Below are 18,505 nucleotides of genomic sequence, written 5' to 3'. Positions count from 1 at the left end.
TGCTCTGGACTATCTTACCTAAGTTTTATGTGTTGATCTTATCTCGGCCTCTGGCCTCTTGCTATTCTGATTTTAGAAGCAAAAAGTCCACTTTGATTGTTAGGCATTCTTATATTCACTCATGATTAATTAACGAACTTCAACCCCACCCTTATAACAGTATAAATTTGAGCATCCTTAAGGGGTCAGCACATTGCTGGGGGAGCACATTGCAGTGGCTTCTATCCTAAAGGCTTCTATCTCTAAGTGATTCTTTCTACAAGTGATATGCACAATCTCTGCACTTCAGCGATTGCACGAAGCAAACAAATATAGCAATCTGCACTGGAAAGCACCTAACAGACTACAGGTGACCCTGTCTCTCTATTAAGCTCTCCTTCCACTCTGTAACATGTGCACTCTACCACTGCTTCTGACACTCGTGTCCTCTCTCCTCAAACTCTCTTACCTTCACCCCCCCCTCCACCCGCCTGCTTATACATACCACCCTGTCTTCTGTCCTCTCCCTACTACTGCTCCTGCCAACTCTTGCTCATTCTACATCCATATACTGATAAAACCTCCAGTACTCTGAGACATGCCCCTTCACATAAATCACATTCTCACATTACCTCCCTCACCCTCATGCTTCTCCTAATCTCTGGTGACATATCCCCAAACCCTGGGCCACCATCATCTGTCTTTGCCCAACGCTCCCATCCCCCTACACCCTCTGGCAGGAGCCGCAATCCACAGAACTTGGTCTCTATTCCTCTTTCCAAAACCAGCCCCCCCTTTTCCTGTGCCCTTTGGAATGCACGTTCTGTCTGCAACAAACTCACCGCCCTTCACGACGTCTTTATCACAAATTCCTTTAACCTACTTGCCATTACTGAAACCTAGCTTCATGAATCAGATACTACTTCTCCTGCTTCCCTCTCCCATGGGGGCCTTTCCTGGACTCACTCCCCCAGACCAAGTGGACGGAAGGGAGGTGGAGTGGGAATCCTTCTAGCCCCATGCAGCACCTATCAGGTACTTCACCCACCTCCCTCCCTGACACTCTCCTCTTTTGAGGCACATTGCATTCGTCTATTCTCTCCCATTTCTCTAAGAATTGCTGTCATCTACCGGCCCCCTGGACCAGTATCAGCCTTCCTTGATGACTTCTCTGCCTGGCTACCCTACTTTCTCTCTTCTGAAATCCCCACAATTATTCTCGGGGACTTCAACATCCCTGTTAACACTAACACTACTATTACTTCTAAACTTCTCAGTCTAACCTCATCGATTGACCTGAAGCAATGGATACAGGCTCCTACCCACTCCAACGGCAACACCCTTGACCTTGTCTTCTCCTATCTGTGCACTCCATGCAACCTTTCCAACAATCCTCACCCACTCTCTGATCACCACCCTATTAGTTTTGCTCTCTCCCTGTCTTCCACTTCCTCTCCCTCCAACTGCCTAACAGTTACACGTAGAAACCTTCACCACCTCAATCCTTCTCTTCTCTACTCTGCTACTGATCACCTCTATGACAAAATCTCACCTCTGTCCTGCCCCAACCTAGCCACTTTCATCTACAACAGCCCACTGTCTTCCTCACTAGACAAGCCTGCCCCCCTCACTACACGCAGAATTAGGCCCCGACTGCTACAACCCTGGCAAACAAATGACACCAGAAGTCTCAGAAACGTAGCCGCGCTCTTGAGCGCCTGTGGCATAAGACTAAGATCCAGGAAGACTTCACACAATATAAATCTGGCCTCCCAAAATACTATTCCTGCCTTCACACTGCCAAACAGACCTACTTTATCACACTCATTAACACCTTCTCATCCAGTCCACGTCAACTCTTCTCTACCTTCAACACTCAACTCTGTCCTCCACTGCCTCCACCCACCAACTCACTCACTGCCCAGGAGATTGCCAATCACTTCAAAACTAAGATTGATACAATTCATGAGGAGATTGCCAATGCACAAAAACCTCCCCCATGCAACATCCCATGTCCACAGATACAATCATTACTTCCCTCATTCAAACCTGCTACTATTACTGAGGTTGCTAAACTTTTATCTAACACTCATCTAACCACCTGCCCCCTGGATTCTGCTCCCTCGCAAATGCTACGGTCACCCTATGACTCGATTCTACACTCTCTAACTCACATTTTCAACCTCTCCCTCTCTTGTGGCATCTTCCCAAACTCTCTAAAACATGCGCTAGTCACCCCCATACTTAAAAAGCCCTCACTGGACCCCACCAATCTCAACAACTTACGTCCCATCTCCTTACTCTCCTTCTCTTCCAAACTTCTTGAAAGACTGGTCTACAACTGACTAAGCGACCATCTGACCATGAATAAACTTCTTGATCCCCTTCAGTCCGGTTTTCGCCCTCAACACTCCACAGAAATTGCTCTCCTTAAACTCTCAAATGACCTACTAATGGCTAAAACCAGTGGACACTATTCTGTACTACTTCTCCTGGACCTCTCTGCTGCCTTTGACACAGTGGACCACCCCCTCCTCCTCAAAAAACTCCACTCCCTTGGTCTCCGTGACTGTACTCTTCGCTGGTTCTCATCCTACCTATCCCACCGCTCCTTCAGTGTCACTTACAACTCTACTTCCTCCTCTCCTCTTCCTTTCTCCGTTGGGGTCCCCCAAGGTTCTGTTCTTGGACCTCTCCTTTTCTCAATCTACACCACCTCCTTGGGTCAGTTGATTGCCTCCCACGGCTTTAAATCTCATCTCTACGCTGATGACACTCAAATCTATCTCTCCACCCCCAGCTCTCTCCATCTGTCTCCTCACGCATTACCAACTTACTAGCAGACATATCAGCCTAGATATCACATCACTTCCTCAAACACAACCTATCCAAAACCGAGCTCATGATATTTCCTCCTTTAGGTGCCACTTCCCCTGATTTCTCTGTCAATATCAAAGGCTCAACTATCAACCCATCTCCCCACGCCAAGGTCCTAGGTGTAATCCTGGACTCTGAACTAACTTTTCGACCCCACATTCTATCACTATCCAAAACTTGCTGCCTCAATCTCCGCAACATCTCCAAGATACGCCCCTTCCTAACCAATGTCACCACAAAGCTTCTAATTCACTCCCTGGTCATCTCTCGCCTCGACTACTGCAACTCCTTCCTCATTGGTTTACCTCTAAATAGGCTATCCCCACTTCAGTCCATCATGAACGCTGCTGCCAGGCCCATCCACCTCACAAACCACTCAGCGTCTGCTACACCCATCTGTCAATCCCTCCATTGGCTGCCACACAGTCACCGAATTAAATTCAAGATACTAACTATAACTTACAAAGCCATCTACAACCTGGCCCCCAGCTACATCTCTAACTTAGTCACAAAATACCAACCTAATCATTCTCTTCGCTCCTCCCAAGACCTCCTGCTCTCAAACTCCCTTGTCACCTCATCCCATGCTCGCCTTCAGGACTTCTCCAGAGCCTCCCCCATCCTCTGGAATGCTCTACCCCAATCCGTCCAATTTTCTCCTACTTTATCCACTTTCAGACGATCCCTGAAAACTCATCTCTTTAGAGAAGCCTATCTGGCCCCCACCTAACAACTGTACATTTATCTTCTCAATCAGCACATCACCCACAGTTATTACCTATTGTATCTCTTGACCTTTCCTCTTAGATTGTAAGCTCTAAGGAGCAGGGCCCTCTGATTCCTACTGTATTAAAGTGTATTGTATTTGTACTGTCTACCCTCAAGTTGTAAAGCGCTACGTAAACTGTTGGCGCTATATAAATCCTGTATAATAATAATAATAATAATAATAAATGTGACAACGACAAAGGAGATGGTTGTGGATTTCATAAAGAGTAAGCCACCAGTGACCCCAATCTATATCTGAGGAGTGGATCTGGAGGTAGTAGAGAGTTACAAATATCTGGGGGTGCACATAGATAATTACACTGAGGTTCTCTACAGGAAGGGCCAGAGCTGCCTCTACTTTTGAAGAGACTGAGGTCTTTTAACACCTGCTGGATGATGCTGAAGATGTTTTATGAGTCTGTGGTGACCAGCGTTCTCCTGTATGCAGTGGCATGCTGGGAAACAGGCTTAAGGCGTGCGACACCAACAGACTCAACAAACTGATTTGCAAGCCCAGTGATGTTGTTGGATTGGAATTGGAGTATTTAAAAATAGTGTTGGAGAGGAGAATGTTGTTCAAGGTACGTTCAATCTTGGACAACTTCTCCCACCCACTCCACAATACGCTGATTAGTCTGCGGAGCACGACACAGATAATATTTTTTGCCTGTGGCCATCAAGTTATAGAATTCTTCTCTATGAGGGCTGGAGGTGAAGATTTAGTTCTGGTTTATGTTCAGGTTTTTCTGTTGTTTTTATAGTATGTTGTTATTAAGTTATTTAATATTTGGGGTAATGTTAGAGAAAGTGTTGTATTATTTGCATTTGGTAGTTTGATTTTTTCAACAATTTCCCTTTGGGATTAATAAAGTATTCTGGATTCTGTATGTATTCTGTAGTGAAAACATGTCACAGAATACCAGGAAGTAAATGCCTGGGGATATTTACAAAGTAGGTTTACACATTTCAAGATTGTTCAAGTTAATATGAGTAGGCTATAAATACCGTATTTATCGGCGTATAACACGCACCCCAAGTTTAGGAGGGAATTTTAAGGAAAAAAACTTTTAGGAGTAAAGTTTAAGGAAGAAAAACTTACATTAAAATGCCCATCGATGCAGCGTTATCGGTGTCCATCTGCAGCCTTTTCAGTGTCAGTGCAGCCTTGCTCCAGTGTCTATTGCAGCCTTGTCAGTGCAGCTTTACCCCAGTGCAGAACTGTCAGTGCAGCCTTGTCAGTGCAGCTTTACCCCAGTGCAGAATTGTCAGTGCAGCCTTGTCATTGCAGCTTTGCCCCAGTGCAGAATAGTCAGTGCAGCCTTGCCCCAGTGTCCATTGCAGCCTTGTCAGTGCAGCTTTGCCCCAGTGCAGCCATGTCAGTGCAGCTTTGCCCCAGTGCAGCCTTGCCCCAGTGCAGCCTTGCCCCAGTGCAGCTTTGTGGGATCGCCACGATCCCTGCCGACATACACAGCCGTGTGTAAATTCAAATATGGCGCAGAGACTGCAGGGACTCGGCGGAGCTGAGATACACATACCCGAGAGTCCTCGGCTTTTCTCGGCGCCGCTTACAGTCCCGCCCAGTCCCGCCCTATGGGCGGGACTGTAAGTGGCGCCGAGAAAAGCCGAGGACTCTCGGGTATGTGTATCTCAGCTCTGCCGAGTTCCTGCAGTCTCGGCGCCGTATTTGAATTTACACACAGCTGTGTATGTCGGCGGCGATCGCTGCAATCACACAAAATTGGGGGGGGGGGGGATCGGCCTATAACACGCACCCACGATTTCCCCCTGATTTTCAGGGGAAAAAAGTGCCTGTTATATGCCTATAAATACGGTAATTGAAATACAACATGGAAATAAATATATTATTTTACATTTTGTCTTTAGCTATCTCAACTCTCCCTTCCCCCGATTTTCACCTTTCTCATTGACTCCAATTCATTTTGATTACATTTGAAAGAATTTCTACAACATTTCAGAGAAGCAAAATTGAATAGTTCCCCTAATGTCAGGTAATAACGTGAATTCACCTTTTTTAATGTAAACCTACAAAGTAAGATTTAATGTATGTGTGTGGTTAATGATGTCTTTTTTTAAATCTACCTATCTAACTTTTTATTTATTCTACCTCAGTTTTTTCGCCAGTGTCTTAGGTGTTGGTCATGAGTAAAGATGTGCTATGCTGAGCTCCACTGGAATATTCCTTGCTGGGGCAGGCTATGCAATCAGATCCATTCAAAGTGTCTTTTCAGGCCGAATTGAATGGTACCCGGGCCTCGTGGCGGAAGAAACAAGGTTTAGCCTGTAACGCTTCTATTTTTAGAGAGCTGGACCCCGGGATCCAGTGCTTTGTTTTTTTCAGCCATAAAGTTTTCCTGGCGGGGTGCTTTATGGGTCCAGGGGTGTGGATCTCCCGATAAAAAGGGGCCCTGGTCCCTGAAGGTTTTTTAACGGAGCCCACCGTGAGGGGTGACGGTGGGTCTGTTGTTTTACCACAGAATCCCTCCGGCGGGATAAGGTAAGTGGAGATTCCTAAGGAATTTTTAAAATTTTCTTATGGATTGTCTCCTTCAAAAAGTAAATGTTGTCATGCTGTCATGTCACCACTGGGGGCTGTATAGAGCACGTAACTGGTTCATGCTTTCCTTAGATCGGCTAGCAGTCCCAGGCCTCTGGTAAGATGTTAAGGGGGGATTTCTTTCTAAAAACACCACCCCACCCGGGCAGAAGCTCCCCCTCTCCCTGGATAGAAGGGGGAAGCCAGAACGATCAGCGGATTCCGCTCCGTTCTCCAACGCCTCTGCATGGCGGTTTGTCACCAGCTCTCCTAAAAAACTTTGCCCCCCCCACACACACACGCCGATCCCGTCGGATCGGAAGCCCGCGCTCGCGTGGGAAAACACTCTTTTTTTGAAAAGAGGAGGAGGGGCGTGGTGGGAAGGCAAAGGGGGCGTGGCTTGGTGCGGCTTTAGCATGCAGCAATGCCCAGCGCAGGAGTATATTTTAAAAAGCTCCATTTTACTGACGGCAGCTGACGGAGGGACACAAGAGCAGAAGGGGGCATGTAAGTGGTGACACAGGCATTTCCTTGGCACATTAACTGAAGCATCAGACTGAGGATTGATAGCAGCGGCAGTTGCTGAACTATTTGCTCAAACAGTGGGTGCAAGTTCCTCTGGTAGTACCTCTGCATTTGTGCATCGGGCTATGGTCAGAAAGGGAGGTAAAAACACCCCAAAAAAGGGCTCAAAGGTGCCTCCCTCAAGCTCTAGGAAGCTTAGTCTCATCTCTACAATGGCATCCTCCCCTGAGAGATCTGAGGTGGTTGGTCAGAGTGAGCCATCGGGGCCGTCAAATGTTGCAACTGTTTCCAACACTGCAGCCCCTGTCTATATTACTCAAGAGGTTTTTTCCTCAGCCATGATAGGATTGGAGGAAAGGTTAGTGGCTTTAATTGGCTTTAATCACATCTTCCCAGAGTGGGACAAAATGCGACAGGTCCCCTTCCACTACCCGGGACCCTCAAACAGAGGAACTGGGGGCGGGAGTAGACAAATTTCCCACATCGGACCATGAAGAGGCTGATGACTCCTCTTATGAGTTGTCAAATGTGGAAGGACCTCCTTCAGCTTCACAATCTGAAAGATTGATGGTGCAATCTCTTACTGAGTTGGTCCGCTCCACTTTTGTTACCCTTATTTGAGTCGGTTGATAAGCCCACTTCTTGTTTGGGTTTGCTAAAGCCTCCTCAAGCTGTGCATGCCTTTCCTGTTCATTCATTGCTAGAACAGCTTATGTATTCTGAGTGGGATCACCCAGATAAGCATTTTTTTCCTCCCAAAAAGTTTTCAACACTTTATCCTATGGAGGAAAAATTCACTAAAAAATGGGAGATACAAGCAATTGACGCTGTTATATCCTCTGTGAATAAAAGTTTGACTTGTCCGGTAGACAATGCTCAAATGCTTAGGGATCCAATGGATACAAAATTGGAATTCCTGTTATAAAATGCATTTTCTCTGGCAGGTTCAGTGCCTCAACCTGCCGTGGCAGCAATTGGTGTATGTCAATCCTTGAAAGACCAGTTTAAACAGGTGCTCAAGGTTATCTCTGATCAGCAGGCCCAGGATTTAGCCGAGCTCCCAGGTGCCTTACGTTTTGCAATAGACATAGCCATGAGAGATTCTATTCTTCAGGTCTTGCGCTTTACACTTGGGCTGGTACATATGCGTAGAATACTATGGTTGAAAAATTGGTCAGCCAAAGCGCCTTGCAAAAAGCTCCTGGCTAGTTTTCCTTTCCGCGGTGAATGGCTGTTTGGGGATGATCTGGATAAATACATCCAAAAAATTTCTAGTGGGAAAAGTACCCTTTTGCCAGTAAGGAAAAGGAATAAATGTATTTCATTTAAACAAGCTCTTTCTCCAGTGCCAGGGGCATCAGCCTCCAGGCAGTCACGACGGCCTCCGCCGCCAGGTTCAAGAGGTAAACCTCAGGGTCAACCCCAGGGACTAAAGAAGTCCTGGGGGAGGAAACCTACAAAACAAAATACTAAAGCCTCCTTATGAAGGGGCGCCCCCGCTCGCTCGAGTGGGGGGAAGAATTCTGCAGTTCTCAAGGGTCTGGCATGAAGAGTGTCGGGACAAATGGGTGACTTCCTCAATAGCTCTAGGGTACAAGCTAGAGTTCCGGAAGGCCCCGTCCCCTTTTTTTCATAGATCAAACATTCCCAAGGACCCAGAGAAAAAGAAGTCTCTCTTTTAAGCATTGGACCGTATTTTGTCTCAAAAAGTGATCTCGGTGGTCCCCATGCAAGAGCAGAGATTGGAGTTTTATTCAAACCTTTTCACGGTGCCAAAACCAAATGGAGATGTCAGACCCATTCTAGATCTCAAAGATCTAAACCGTTTCTTGAATATCTGCTCTTTTCTCATGGAGTCAATCTGCTCAGTAGTCTCCATCCTACAAGGAGGAGAACTTCTAGCATCAATCGACATCAAGGATGCATACCTCCATGTGCCGATTTTCCCCGCTCACCAGAAATATCTACGTTTCGAGGTAGAAAATCTTCATTTTCAGTTTGTAGCTCTACCTTCCAAGCTACTGCATCTCGAGTGTTTACAAAGGTCCTGGCCCCTCCTCTAGCCAGATTAAAGGCCTAAGGTATAATGATTATAGCTTATCTAGATGATCTACTCTTGATAGACCAGTCTGTAGCCCGCTTAGACCAAAGTATGGTCACCACAGTCGACTACCTGGAATACCTACAGTACACGTACTGTACATCTCGCGCTGGCTTGCTCATCGGGAAAGGAAAACTGCATTTTTTCCTTTCCCAATGAGCGACAAGCATTGCTGACAGGTGTTTAGTATGAATCATGAGGGGGAACGCCACGCCAAATTTTAAATAAAAAACCAGCATGGGTTCCCCTCCAGGGGCATACCAGGCCCTTAAGTCTGGTATGGATTTTAAGGGGAACCCCCTATGCCGAAAAAATAGCGTGGGGGTTCCCCCAAAATCCATACCAGACCCTTATCCAAGCACGCAGCCCGACCGGTCAGGAAAGGGGGTGGGGACGAGCGAGCGCCCCCCCCCCCTCCTGAACCATACCAGGCTGCATGCCCTCAACATGGGGGGTGGGAGCTTTTGGGTGGGGGGCCCACCCCAAAGCACCCTGTCCCCATGTTGATGAGGACAAGGGCCTCTTCCCCACAACCCTGGGCTTTGGTTGTCAGGGTCTGCAGTTGGAGTGCTTATCGGAATCTGGGAGCCCCCTTTAATAAGCCCCCACCCTATGTAAATGGTTCTTTTCCCGCTCTCCGTCCTCTTCTCCTGGTGTCCGGTTCTTCTCTCGCTCTCCAGTTCTTCTGCCGGGCTCCTCCGCTATCTTCTGCTCTTTTGCTAGCGGTGGTCCGGTTTTCTCCGTCGTCTTGTTCCCTCTTCTCTTATTCCGCTGTAATGCTGTGTGCGAGGTGCGCAATGACTTATAAAGGCATGGGACGTGGTCACCGGGTGATTTCACCCGGTGACCCCGCCCCTTATGACATCACCGCTCTGTGGCATGATGGGACTGTGACATCATAAGGGGCGGGGTCACTGGGGGACATCACCCGGTGGCCACGCCCCATGCCTATATAAGTCGTTGCGCACCTCGCACACAGCATTACAGCGGGAGAGAGCGCCATGTCAACATGGGAAGAAGAGAAGAGGGAACAAGACGACGGAGAAGACCGGGCCACCGCTAGCAAAAGAGCAGAAGATAGCGGAGGAGCCCGGCAAAAGAACCAGAGAGCGGGAGAAGAACTGGACACCGGGAGAAGAGGCCGGAGAAGAACCGGACACCGGGAGAAGACGCGGGAGAGCGGGAGAAGAACCGGACACCGGGAGAAGAGGCCGGAGAGAGCGGAGAAGTCAGAAGAAGACCCCCGAAGTCGATAGAAGTCCACCGGAGCTGCCTAATAAATTACTTTAAACCTGTCTAGTGTGTTTTTTTATTGACACATTTTCCCCCAGGTGAATGGGTAGGGGTACAATGTACCCCATACTCATTCACATAGGGTGGGGGGCCGGGATCTGGGGGCCCCTTTATTAAAGGGGGCTCCCGGATTCCGATAAGCCCTCCGACCGCAGACCCCAACAACCAACCGCTAGGGTTGTGGGGAAGAGGCCCTTGTCCTCATCAACATGGGGACAAGGTGCTTTGGGGTGGGGCGCCCCCTGCCCCAAAGCGCCCACCCCCCATGTTGAGGGCATGCGGCCTGGTACGGTTCAGGAGGGGGGGCGCTCGCTCGTCCCCACCCCCTTTCCTGACCGGCCGGGCTGCGTGCTCGGATAAGGGTCTGGTAAGGGGACCCCTAGCCATTTTTTCGGCGTAGGGGGTTCCCCTTAAAAACCATACCAGACCTAAGGGCCTGGTATGCCCCTGGAGGGGAACCCATGCTGTTTTTTTATTTAAAATTTGGCGCGGCGATCCCCCTCATGATTCATATCAGACACCTGTCAGCAATGCTTGTCGCTCATCGGGAAAGGAAAAAACTCAGTTTTCCTTTCCCGATTGGCGAGCCAGCTCAGCCCTGGCTCCCACGATGGGGCTCGCAGGTGTCAAATCTCGCCAATAACAGTGGCGAGATTGACACAATATCGCAGTCACCTACTGTAGGTTGGATTCTCAACCTAGAGAAATCCTCCTTAAAACCATCAAGGAGATTAGAATACTTATGTCTGATCTGAGATACAGCCCAGAAAAAGGTATTCTTGCCCCAGGCAAAGATCAGTGCCATAAAGGTACTGATTCAGGTGGTAAAAGCAAAAATAAATCCTTCTATTCGACTTTGTATGAGGTTGTTGGGAAAGATGGTGGCTTCATTTGAGGCTGTTCCTTATGCACAGTTTCATTCGAGGCTGCTGCAAAACAGTATCCTATTAGCTTGGAACAAGAAAGTCCAAGCTCTAGATTTTCCAATGTATCTGTCTCCAAAGGTGCGCCAGAGTCTCAGTTGGTGGTTGATAACCAAGAATCTGCAAAAGGGAAAATCCTTCCGGTGACCTGGAAGGTGGTAGCAACAGATGCCAGCCTTTCAGGTTGGGGAGCAGTCCTGGATTAGGCAACCGTCCAAGGGATATGGTCCAAATCAGAAATGGCCTTGCCCATCAACATTCTAGAGATTCGGGCAGCGCGCTTGGCCCTGAGGGCCTGGACGTTCAGGTTACGGAATTGTCCTGTCAGGATCCAATCCAACAATGCCACAGCCGTGGCTTATATCAATCACCAAGGGGGCACAAGAAGTTGTGTGGCCCAGAGAGAGGTGAATCGTATCCTAACTTAGGCAGAAAACAATGTACCTTGCCCATCGGCAGTCTTCATTCCAGGGATAGAAAATTGTCAGGTGGACTATTTGAGTCGCCAGCAGTTGTTCCCAGGATAATGGACCCTTCCCCCCCAAGATTTACTTAGCAATATGCTGAAGATGTTTTAAGAACAAGGGATCCGCTAGCGGAACAAGGGATCCTCTAGCATGCGGAACAGATGCCTTGGTGGTCCAGTGGAATCAGTGATATGCAGAGATCATAAGGATGGTGGTAGGGGACTCATGGACCCTACCACCACGTCCAGATCTACTCTCGCAATCCTACCTTACAAAAGCTAAATTTATTGGTTTGGCTATTGAGACCCACATTCTGAAGAAGCCTGGGGTGTCAGGTTCAGTGGTATCTACCTTGATTAATGCAAGGAAGCGGCCTCTGGAATCATATATTATAGAGTCTGGAAGGCATGTTTCCTGGTGTGAATTCAAGGGTTGGAATCTGACAAAGTATATCATAGGTAGAATCCTTGACTTTCTTCAGATAGGGTTATAAATTAAACTGGCCTTGAGTACTATCAAAGGCCAGGTCTCGGCCTTATCGGTATTGTTTCAACAACCACTTGCTTCGCATTCTTTGGTCCGTAGCTTTATACAGGGGGTAACGCGGCTTAATCCACTGGTTAGGTCACCCCTGAACCCTTGGGACTTGAATTTAGTTCTGTCGGCATTACAGATACAACCTTTTGAGCCGATACAACATATTCCCTTGGGCCTTTTGACAAGGAAACTAGTTTTTCAGGTAGCCATATCTTCTGCAAGAAGGGTATCAGAGTTGGCTGCTCTTTCTTGTAAAGAGCCATATTTAATTATTCACAAGGATAGAGTAGTATTGCTTTCTCATCCTAACTTTCTATCGAAGGTAGTGTCAGGTTTTCCTCTAAACCAGGATATTGTTCTACCTTCGTTTTTGTCCAGAACCCGGTTCTACGGAAGAAAAAGTCATTACATTCTCTTGATGTGGTGAGAGCAGTCAAAGTCTACTTGAACAGTCAAAGTCTACTGAACTTCTCAGATTCGAAAAATGGATGTTTTGTTTGTGTGCTGCACTGTACAGCCAGTTTCAGTAAGGAGAGACTGGTGAGGCTGTGAGGTCACATGCCAGCCACAATAAAATAATAAAATATGGGTTAAAAATAGTTTTTAAAAAAAAGATGTATTGAGCCATGTAATTGTATATGCTGTAATATAATGCCATTTTAAAGAAGTGTGTTTCCAAATTCTTTATGCTCTTCTATAACCATGTATTTTTGAAATATAACATAATTTATGTACAGGTTGTTAAGTGATTTCATGCATTGTGTATCTTAGACAATAATATGTGGCGGATTCTTCAGGTTTCATTCCAGTGAGTTTTAAATACACTTCTCTTTTATTTGTGTCTCTGGTCAGAGTCAGTCATCCCTGAACAGAGCTGGCATAATATGTGTTAGCATTATAACATATTACCCCCAACCACTCCATCTGTTTCCTTTCAGATTGTCGGATCCAGGTCACACACTTCAAGTTAGTGCTGTCAGTGAGGGAGGCTCCGGTCACTTTACAGGTCAGTTCCAGAGTCTCTGATGGCTTCACAGTCCCAGGACCAGACTCCACCATTGTGATTTGTTATGTGACAAATATATATTATATTTTATTATATACTTCATGACATAGCTTAGTTGAAATAAACTTTAAAATAATTAAACTAAATGAAAAGTAACCACAGGAGAGGTGTCATGTCTGAAGTTGGTCAGTGCTGATTTTGCTCAGATAATATTTCCTGTGGTTGGCTCTGTATTTAAATCAAAACTTAGAATGAATACATTTTGCATACATGGAAATAATTTAGATGAGTTGAAATAATGAGACAGCTGGTTTGTTTTTATTCAGATGTTTCTTTTTCCTGAACAATTTTCAGTGTTTAGGTTTTTTTCATATGGGGCATATGCATCAGTGCCCCATGTGAGGGCCATACCTTAGGGATGGATCAAACGACCCCCGCAGCATAACTCCCAAACAGGTAACCACATTGAAGTCTATGGGAGTCGAACAAGAAAAATCAAAAGTGCCCATTTTGAAGGCTTATATGCAAGTAATTGGCCAAAAAAGGGGTATGGGGGTCTGGGTACTGCCCTGGGGGACACATATCAATACATTTTTTTAAAAAAAAACAATTTTTTCTCAGGAGCAGTGATTTTAACTATGTTTAAAGTGCGACAATAAAAATGAAAAATCCCTTTAAATATAGTGTCTGGGGGGTCCCCTTAATGTGCCTGTAAAGTGGCGCATCTGTAGCATGCACAAAACATGCTTTAGCAAAAATGACATTTCTAAAGAAAAAAAAATCCCATTTAAAATGACTAGCGGTTACAATTGCCGGCATGAGGTCCCCTCCCCCAGTCAATACCAGGCCCTTCGGGTCTGGTATGGATTTTAAGGGGAACCCCACGCCAAAATGTAAAAAAAACGTCATGGAGTCCCCCCAAAATCCATACCAGACCCTTATCCGAGCGTGCAGCCCGGCAGGTCAGCAAAGGTGAGGGGACGAGCGAGAGCGATTCTGATAAGCCCCCCTTTCCTGCAGACCCCGACAACCACAGCCCAGGGCTGTTGGGAAGAGGCCCTAGTCCCCATCAACATGGGGACAAGGTGCTTTGGGGTGGGGGGGCAAAGTCCCCCTGCCCCAAAGCACCCACCCCCCCATGTTAAGGACATTAGGCTTGGTATGGTTCAGGAGGGGGGGTGCTAGCTCTTCCCCTCCCCTTTCCTGATCTGTTTGGATAAGGGTCTGGTATGGATTTTTGGGGAGACCCCACGCCGTTTTTTTTAATTTTGGCGTGGGGTTCCCCTTAAAATCCATACCAGACCCGAAGGGCCTGGTATGGACTGGGTGGGACCGCATGCAATTTTTTTCTTTTTTTTGTATATCGGCAGCTGTCAGCGGGGAAACCCATTGACAGCTGATGACTCATCGGTTGTTAAGGACACCGTGGCCGGCTTCCCGGCCCCTCTCCTTAACAACCAGCTTACACTGCGCCCTGATTGGGCAAAGTGTTGCCCAGTCAGGGCACAGAACGCACTGTGCGGTCCTCAATGTATTGCAGGGTGTTCGTCGGGGTGAAGACCCTGCAAATTCGGGTCCTCGGCAAACAGCTGAACAGGCAAATGTTCTGCCCGAACTCATGCTCAGGCCGAACCGTTTGCCCATCTCTACTTTACTTAGCCACATTGGCATGCACAGGTGTTCCGTGCATCCCTGTGCAGGTAATCCAATTAGTATTAATTACATAGTTGCTAACAGTTCAAAAATGTTTTTAGGGACACCTTTTTTTTCTGTGTGTCCAGAAAGCCTCTGTAGGAGGATCATGTACTTTAATTATGAGCAGGGCATTATTTTAGAATGGGTGTGGTTCTACAAGAAGGTTAATCATGTGCTTGTATCAAGAATCTGAGAGCAATGAAATAGTTTATAATGTCCAGCCACCAGGAATCTGCTAACAATAAAGGGTTAATTATGTACAGACAGCAAGGATCTGCAAGCAATAAAAGGGTTAATCATGTCTCTAGCTACCAGGAATCTTAGGCTAGTAAGATTTCTGGTGGCTAGAGATATGATTAACCCTTTTATTGCTGGCAGATCCTTGGTGGCTGTACATTCTTGGTAACTATTCCATCTGATAGTAAGTTCCCTGGTGTAGGTGGCTAGAGACATGATTAACCCACAATATTAATCATGTCTCTAGCGACCACAGGGATCTTACTAGCCTATTGCATAGATGCCAAGAATGTACAGCCAGCAAGATTCTGTTAGCAATGAAAGGGTTAATCATTAACCCTTTTTTGCTAACAGATCCATACTGGCTGTAAATTCTTGGCAACTATGAAGGCTAATAGGATCCCTGTGGTGGCTAGAGACATGATTGCTAGAAAAGATCATCCTTGCTGCCCACACAGACTTCACCATTCCACTCTCTCTGCAGCCTCACAGAGTCACATGACCCATGTAAGTGTAAGCCCCTACCACCGAGTGATCACTGCTGAAGTGGAGGAATCTGTGCCAAGCAGCATGGTCTTGTTGAATGTGATGACCCTGCCCTACAGCATCACTGAGCATCTGCGGGAGCTTTAAATGTCAGACTGTCATGTATCTGACTGTCCATGACAAGCCTTGATTTCTGGGACCAAGTCGGGTCAGGACACATTTTAAAAATCCTTGAGTATCTCGGACATATGGGGACGGTTGGCAACTATGCAATTGAGATGCAGTGGCTGCATGGACACAGCTGGTGCTCCCAATGCGACGACATCTGTGTGGATGAGGGTTCATGGCCTAGTTTCAGGGTGTTCTCACTGCTGCAGTGTTTTAATTGACAACAAACGGTCTGCCTACATGGGGATGCATGTGCTGTAATTCCTGTGCATCCTCATGCATCTAAATACGGTCCTGAAATGTGGCATGGATTCATACAACCTATGTGAATGAGCCCTTAAAGTAAGGTGACCAGATTTTTAAAATGAAATCCGGGGACATTTTTTTTTTTTTTACTAGTAATGGCAGCAATCGACAACTCTTTGCCCGTCTCCGCTGCCGCCTCCCCGCCTCACAGCCTGTCACGTCTAAAGCCCCATGCACACTATCAGATTTTCTGCTGATTCTTTCCTTCAGATTTACCAAAACCATATAATATGAGGTCAAACCTTAGGAGTTTCAATTTGTATGCAATCAGGCAGGCCCTTGCACTACATTGTTTTGGTAAATCTGAAGACAAAAATCAGCAGAAAATCTGATAGTGTGTATGGGGCTTTACTCTTCGGGCCCCGGCTACTACTGGGTGGGGAGCAGAGGAAGATCACTCCACCAGGGAAGGCAAGGAGATAAGCAGGCAGGCGGCTGGCCGGGACTTGAGCCAAGGCAGAAGAACATGCGAGTGAAGCTGAATGGGCATGCGCCCGAAACTGAAGAAATAGTCCCTCCGCACCGACCAGCACATGATCATCAGAAAGGGGCACAGATAATGGAAAAAAATAAACCCCCATAAGCTAGTAGGAGCAGCAGAGGAGGGGGGGGGGGGCCCTGTTCAAATCCAATCCGGGGACAAAACTGGGGACAGACTTGGTCCGGGGACAGTGTCCTCAATCCGGAGACTGTCCCCAGAAACCGGGGATGTCTGGTCACCCTACCTTAAAGTGACTCTGTTGCTACTATATTGTAAAAATTCAAAGAGAACCATCCTGTAATGCTTCATTCACATGGGCACATAGACCCGTACCTCCATGCAGAGGGTTGTGTTTATTCATCCAGGAAATGAAAGTGTGTTACATGCAGCCAGCCTTTTAAAATCAATGACAGCACATGTCAGTGTTTACATCCCTGTAGGGATGGAGGCATACCTCTGGATGCAGATAATCTATCCCTGTATGGATGTAAACACTGGCATGTGCGTGCGGTGTGGTGGGTGTCGTGATTAACGATAGATCTACATCGGGGGGGCATTTTTTTTTTTTAATACAGGAATTCTCAAAAACTTGTGTTGTGTCTTTATTCACCTTTTACACATTTTTGGTGAATAGGTACCCCATACTCATTCACATGAAGGGCAGTGGAATCTGGGGGCCCCCTTGTTAATGGGGGCTTCCAAATTCTGATAAGCGTCTGCAGCCCCCTACAACCACTGCCCAGGGTTGTGGGCAAGAGGCCCTTTTCCCTATCAACATGGTGACAAGGTGCTTTGGGGTGGAGCGGAAGAGCCCCCCTGCCCCAAAGCACCTCCCATGTTGAGGGCATGTGGCCCTAATGAGGTAATGATTAAGCACAAGTTGTTTGTGTGAAGCGTGTCTACGTGACTGCTTTTTTGGTGTCCTTGGTGTTATCACAGTGATTTCAAATAAAGGCATTTTGTAACCTTTGGATGTGCAGCTCTTCTTCTTTTCTTCACTTAGACGACCTTACCCTTTAAACCATACGCCTGAGCAACGCCCTGGTAAATCCACTGAGAAGAAGTCAAACTTGACACTGCCTGCTCCTTCTTGGGCCCTTCTGGCAGTATGAAGAAAAAATCAGTCGTACGAATCAGAGCTGACGTCTTCAAATAGACCTTGACTGCCCGTACTACATTTTGTGAATGTAACAACTTCTCCTCTGCAGTCCAAGGATGCGGGAAAAAAAGAAGGCTGAGTAAAAACCTGGTTTAAATAAAAAATGGAAACCACCTTGGGCAAAAACTCCGGCTGGGGTCACAAGACCACTCTGTACTGATGTAAGACCAAAAACGGTTCTTTACAAGAAAGGGCTGCGAACTCTGACACCCTACTTGCCGAGGTTACGACAACCAGAAAAAACTATTTCATTGTTAAAAGGAGTAGAGGAATATGCTAGATGGGCTCAAAAGGTTGCTTCTGTAAAACAGACAGCACAAGATTTAGATCCCAGGGGCATAAGGACAGTGTTTCCCTTCCTCCTGTATCCTGCACAGCAGCCACGGGAGAAGTTGAACTAGAGGAAAGGCATAGATCAGGGAGAACTGATCCCAAAGGGGTCCCAATAGCGATCGGATCCCTGGTTCTGTTTGTTGTTGATCCTGGATGCCAACAGATCTACATCCGGGGTACCCCATCGTTGGCAAATTGATGCAAAAATCTCAGGATGTAGGGACCATTCCCCGGAAACAACTGCTGGTGACTTAGAAAGTCTGCCTGCCAGTTGTCAATTTCCAGAATATAATATATTTGAGGGATTCTTCTAATTAAAATGCCAACTCACGAAAAGAGACAACATGTAAAACGCACCACCCAATTTATCTCACAAATTCAGACCCTTGATACTCAGAACAGACGCCTAACCCATTTCTTATCAACCAACTTAGGGAGATCCGCACTCAACTTTGTGAACATTTAACACGCTCATACGATCATTACATTCAAAGGCTACACCTCTCACATTATTATTTAAACAATAGATCTGGTGCCTTTCTTGCAAAACAATATAAGAAGAAAGCTTCCTCCACCAAAATAACGTTTCAAGTGTGTCTTGCTTACAGTC

The sequence above is a fragment of the Aquarana catesbeiana genome, linkage group LG01 (assembly GCF_042186555.1).
Source record: "Aquarana catesbeiana isolate 2022-GZ linkage group LG01, ASM4218655v1, whole genome shotgun sequence".
NCBI lineage: Eukaryota > Metazoa > Chordata > Amphibia > Anura > Ranidae > Aquarana > Aquarana catesbeiana.
Note: the sequence above shows the minus strand (reverse complement) of the source record.